Below are 6,141 nucleotides of genomic sequence, written 5' to 3' on the forward strand. Positions count from 1 at the left end.
TGGGTATACACCCAAGAGTGACCCTAGTGCTGGGTCTTGCAGTAGGTTGGGTCCCAATTTTCTGAGAAACTAAAATTATCCAGTGGAAAAAATAAAGTATCTTCAACAAACGGTGCTGGCAAAACTAGATATCAGCATGAAGAAGAATGCAAATAGATACATAGCTATCTCCATGCACAAAACTCAAGTCCAAATGGGTTAAAGACCTCAGTATAAATCTGACCACACTGAACCTGATAGAAGAGAAAGTAGGAAGTAGTCTTCAGTGCATGGGCACAGGAGACCTCTTCCTAAATATAACACCAGTACACAGACACTGAGAGCAGCTCTAAATGAATGAGATCTCCTGGTGGTTGAAAGCTTTTCTGGGCATAGTAGTCTGGGCTGGCATCTGTGGTCTCTTAGTATCTGCAGCACATCTGTCCAGGATTTTCTGGCTTTCTCTGTTTCCATTAAGAAGTTGGCTGTAATATTGATAGGTCTGCCTTTGTATGTTACTTGGCCTTTTTCCTTTGCAGCTCTTAATATTCTTTTTTATTTTGTATGTTTTGTGTTTTAATTATCATATGGTGAGGGGATTTTTTTTGATCCAATCTATTTGGTGTTCTGTAAGCTTCTTGTACCTTCACTGGCATATCCTTCTTTAGGTTGGAAAAGTTTTCTTCTATGATTTTGTTGTATATATTTTCTGTGCCTTTGTGCTGCAGTTTTTCTCCTTCTATCCCTACTATTCTTAGGTTTTGTGTTTTTATGGTGCTCCAGATTTCCTGGATGTTTTATGTTAAGAATTTGCTAGATTGAGCATTTTCTTGGACCAATGACTCTATTTCCTCTATAGTATCTTCAACATTTGAGATTCTCTCTTCCATCTCTTGTATTCTGTTGGTTATGCTTGCATTGGTAGTTCCTATTCATTTACCCAGATTTTCCATTTTCAGAATTCCCTCTACTTGTGTTTTTTTTTATTGCCTCTATTTCAATTTTTAAGTCTTGAAGTGTTTGAACTGCTCGCTTCACCTGTTTGATTGTTTTTTCTTGTTTTTATTTTCAGAGATTTATTGATTTCTTCCAATTTCTTGTTTGCCTTTCCCCCCATATCTTTAAGGAAATTTTTTATTTCCTCCTTAAGGGTCTCTGTCATCTTCATAAAGTTATATTTAAGATCACTTTCTTCTGCTTCTTCTGGGTTAGAATGATCAGGTCTTCTTGTTGTATGACTACTGGGTTCTGGTGTTATCATATTGTTTTTTAGGTTGTTGCATTGGCCCATACCCATCTCTTCCTGTGGTGCCGGCAGTGTCTTTGCCTTTGGTCCAATCCTTACACTTGCTGCTTGTGTCTTCTTAGTCTTCTCTGTGCAGTTGCTGTCTGTGTTTCAAGGAGCCGCTGAGGTCTCTCTTGGCCCCTCTCTTGGTCCACTCTGTGCAGCTGCAGCCTGTTCTTCAGAGTTCCTCTGAGATCACAAGGGATGGATGGGTTTGGTGGCGGAGTGGGCCTTGTATCTGATCGATGGGGGAGGGGGAGCATGTTGGAGCAGCCCACCTGCAGGAAGCTTGCCTGCTGGCTGGCTAGTGAAGCTGAGGCAGGTGGGGAAGGGTAGGCCTAGAGAGTGGGGTGCCCAGTTGACTGGCTGATCACTCACCCCTTGGTCAGCTCTGTGCAGGTGCAGCCTAGTCTTCAGAGTTCCACTGAGATCACAGGGGATGGGTGGGTTTGGGGGTGGAGTTGAATAACAGAATCTTTTAAGTTTAAGAACAACATGTTATTTCGTTTTGTTCCATTATATAATAGAAGAAAATCCAGTGTAATAGAAATCTCTCAACAGATACAAAAACTTTATGGTTTTAGGATGTTTTTGAGGGCAGGTATCTAAAAGCATCTAAGGCACGAAGAGCATTATCTGAAAGGTAGTTGATTTTTGAATCATCTTGTATTGACTCTCAGCAATAGGTTGGAAAAACATGTGTGACAAGGATAGAGGACCTTTGGGGACCAGTGGAGCTTTCAAAAAGGATTTCATCTCTATCCGCAAAAGAAAGAAGTTCAGGGCCATGTTGGAACAAATCCAGGCAGCAGCAAAAGCATTAATCGTGACCCAAGGACAAGAGGCGTTTTCTGGTCTGGGTATTTAGATTGTGCCTTCCCGTGAGTCCGGGATTCATGTATCAAAGCTTCCCAGTTTAACCACCAAGCTGTCGGGGGTTAGTGAATATGAGATGTGTTGATACGCATCATCAGGATCTCATTGCTAGAGATGTAAAGAAATTTAAGTCTAGTCCAGGAATTAAGGCACCGATGGAAAGTCTCTGCGTCTTTCAACAGTTTCCATTCTGATGAAATCGAGTCTTCTCGGGAGGAAGATGGGGCCACAGGCAGCGACTAAAGTGGCATTAGCTGGAAAGGGAGTCTGAAGGGATGTCCCACATCTGTGTGAGAGCTAGTTACAGAAGGCTGGATTAAATGATGCTCTCTGAGTCAGGATTGAGAAAACGAAAAGTTAGCCTCCAAAAAGTAGCAGCAGTTATCTTTTGATAAATAAGTCTCCATGCTTTCCTTAATAAAAAACAGATATTGTAAAAAGCATTCGAAGATATTTAAATGACATGAAAGACTCCCCATGGGAGAAGCAATGAGATGCAAAGTGATGGTGGGACATTACTAGGATCTGAGGTCGAGCAAGCAGGATGTGAGTAGGTGCCGCTTCATTAAACCCGTGCTCACGGGGAGAGGAGAGAGCTGGCTCTAAGATGCAGTGATCTGGAACAAGAGGCTCTGGTGATGGTGAAACAGGAAACTGCAAAGGTAGATTTGGGGTTCTTTGATATAAGGTGGATGTGAGGAAGCCGAGGGAATTTACTCTTTTCACTGCAGAAGTTCCCAGAGGGCTCAATAGGGGTGATGAGCAAAGCGAACCCCAGGAATGGGGTACAGTAGGAAGGAGCCTACTAGACTGCTATTAAGCCTATGAAGAGAATCATACTAATGACAGGTATCTGACCAACTTTGACCTATAGGTAGACTTTTCATATGCTTCCATCTAGTAAGGCAAAGAATAGGCAATATTTTATATTTGACCAATCATCAATGTTTTTAAACTTTCTTTTTATTTATTCTTTGTGTCTTTCGTATCGTATATCTTAGTCTCCTTCATTTCCCATCCCTTCTTATCCACCCTTTGCCTTTGCAACTCCCCACCATAAGTACAATAAGATTAAAAGAAGAAAAAAAAAGAAAAAGAAAAGGAAAAAAAGATCGACTCTGGACCCTCACAGGGACTGCTCTCGGATATCCTATTTTTGCCGTGTGTGTGTGTGTGTGTGTGTGTGTGTGTGTGTGTGTGTGTGTGTATGTGTGTGTAGATGGCCGCTTGTAGTGCTGAGCAAGGGGCTGGGCCGGCTCTCCTGCTTTCGCATCCTCAGGGTCAACTCCCCCACATCCACACCACCAGGGCCAGCTCTCCATGTTGCCCAGGTGAGGTGTAGGGGCCAGTCTCCTGAGTGCTGCAGCTGGTGAGGGGCAGGGAGACTTCTCCAGTTCTATGACCCCAGGGCCAGCTCTCCCCCTACCCCAGGTGAGACCAACTAGCCCATGCTTCCGGGTGTCAGTTCTCCCACACCATCTGGCTCAGCTCTACTGTGCTGCCCAGGGGAAGAGCAGGGCTCACTGTCTTGAGTGCTGCTGCTGGAAAGTGGGAGGGTCTGCCGCCTCTGTCACAGGCGTCAGCAATGCTTTATATTGGACTAGAGATACAGATAGAGATGGATGGATAAATGATAGATAGATAGATAGATAGATAGATAGATAGATAGATAGATAGATAGAGATAGATAGATGATAGGTGGATAGATAGGTAGGGATAGGCAGGTAGCAGGTAGGCAGACAGACAGGTAGATAGATGCCTGGCTGTAAAATGATGCCATGACATCTAGAAATAAGAAAAAAAACAGTAATACCAAGTGCCATCATTTAAGGTTTATTTAAAAGTCCATTTCTAAGCACTTTATATAGAAGCATGAGTGGAAATGTCCACTGACTGAAAATGCCTGACAGTTTGGGTCAAAGTTAGGGATGACAAAATAGAGGTGAGAACTTGCCTTACAGTTAGAAGCCTGGAAAGGCTGGGCAATTGTCTTCCATGGCTTCCGTCTCTGAAGGTGAAAGGCTTAGTTTTGTATAAGCTTCTACTTCTCCCCAGCACTCATTTCTTTACCTTAGGGCTCTCAGAATACAAACAAAACAGTTTCAAAGGTGTTCCCATCGGAGACTAAGAGGGAGAGCCCTGCTTACCATCTTGTGTTGATTGTGGTTTGTGTATTCCTGTCCCCGGTTCAGCTGCCAGCCTGGGGCCGCTGATGGTGTTTTTGCATGGCAGGACCCTGCCAGGGTGTATGAGGTGTGGAGAAAAACAGGAGCTGGCAGATGTGTCTGTAGCCTGGAAAGAGACCTGTTCTAGTTTTACTTCTGGGACTGTGGTAAAATACCTTCCCAGAATGCAGCGCTCTGAGCTCTATGTGCTACCACACAGTTCTCAAGTTTTGGGCAAGGGGCTGGAGGTTGAAACATACAAAGACACACAAACAGAGAGACAGAGACACGGACCTCTAGTCAGTGGTAAAAAGCCCTTTATTCAATAGCACCACAGAAGCTTATATACCCAACAGTCAGGTGGGCCAACAGGTGAAAACCTTATTCTCTGATCCTCAAGGCAAGGCAACTCGTGCTCGTGAAGCAGAGCTGGTAAACAACTTTGACACAGCTTTCAGTGACTCAAATCAGAAGGAAAGGAAAGATCTCTAGCAGGGAAGAGCAGCTGGAGGCCAGGACTCCAAATGGTCCCAACACCGGAATGTAAGAGGAAAGAAGGGTTTATTCGGCTTCCACTTCCAGGTCCCAGTCCATTACTGTGGGCAAAACAAGACAGAAGTTAAACCATTACACCCACGATCAAGAACAGAGTGAGCACAAACACACGGATCTTTGCCTGCCTGCTTTCTCTACCCTTGTCAAGTCATATTAGAGTTGACTTGTGTTGATGGACGCCCCGAGGAAGGAAAGAGAGGAAGCTTAGTTTTGTACCCCGTGTGATTACTACAAGAGTCCTTGTTTCTACAGAATGTGCACGGTTAAGTAAAGAGCGTCTTCTAACCATACTGCTCTAACCAAGAGGAGTTCAGTGCCCGGCGAAGGGGCTCCTGCTGCTGGAGACAAGCTGATGAACGGTTACGGTAAGTCATGTCCTCACTCTCAGTGTGCCCTTTAGATCATGACGTCACTCATCAAGCCCTGTAGTGGGACATAAATACATTTCAGCGTTTTATGGAGTATACATCAAAGAGGATATATAAGCTAGCATGATAAAATTGCTTGCCAGACCATGTTTTCAGAGTATTTCAGACAAGTCCCACCGACAGAGCTTGATCCCCCCCCCCCCGTTCCTTTCTTTTTCTTTTTTATTATGAAGGGGTTAAGCTCCCCTGACCAAATAAAAATACAGCTATGCTAATTATGTGGGTTGTTTTTTTTAAGTATCTGTAGTCATTACTTAGGCTTCACAACTGTTCTAGAAAGTGAAATAGATGTATTGTCTACAAGAAGCCAGCTGCCACCCAACAGGGGAGTCTGACTTTATGGCAATAGATCAAAGATCAAGCAGAACCATTTTTTTTTCAGTCCAGCAACTTTTTTTTTGTTGGATTAAAGCGAAATAATGTTTCTACTGCCTTTTAAAGTTATCTACTGGTAGAAATTTAGCAAAAAGCATTACATTTAGGGGTTCTTTGGGTTTCTTTGTTTGAAATACTACTTCGACTGGGTTTCTTCCAACGCACTGGATCAGGGCAGGGCAGTTGCTTCAGTGAGTCTGGGGAGGTCCATTGATAACTCAAGATGGATAAGAAATATTCTTTCTACTAGTTCTCAATCTGTACTCTATCAAACTTTTTTAAAAAGACCTTTCTATGAAATTGGAAAAGTCTAAACTCTTCAGATTTAATACTAACATGCCATCTGCCTCTTGTGTTGGTCGTTTACACAAAGGTCATGAAAGTAGTTGTGCGCAAAACTCTTGGTGTCCTAGCATATATGACCCCTGTTTATTAAACTATAATGATTAGTCACTATGGTTGATCACTGCCAGACTTC

This window comes from Microtus pennsylvanicus, chromosome 16, assembly GCF_037038515.1.
Source record: "Microtus pennsylvanicus isolate mMicPen1 chromosome 16, mMicPen1.hap1, whole genome shotgun sequence".
NCBI classification, from domain to species: domain Eukaryota; kingdom Metazoa; phylum Chordata; class Mammalia; order Rodentia; family Cricetidae; genus Microtus; species Microtus pennsylvanicus.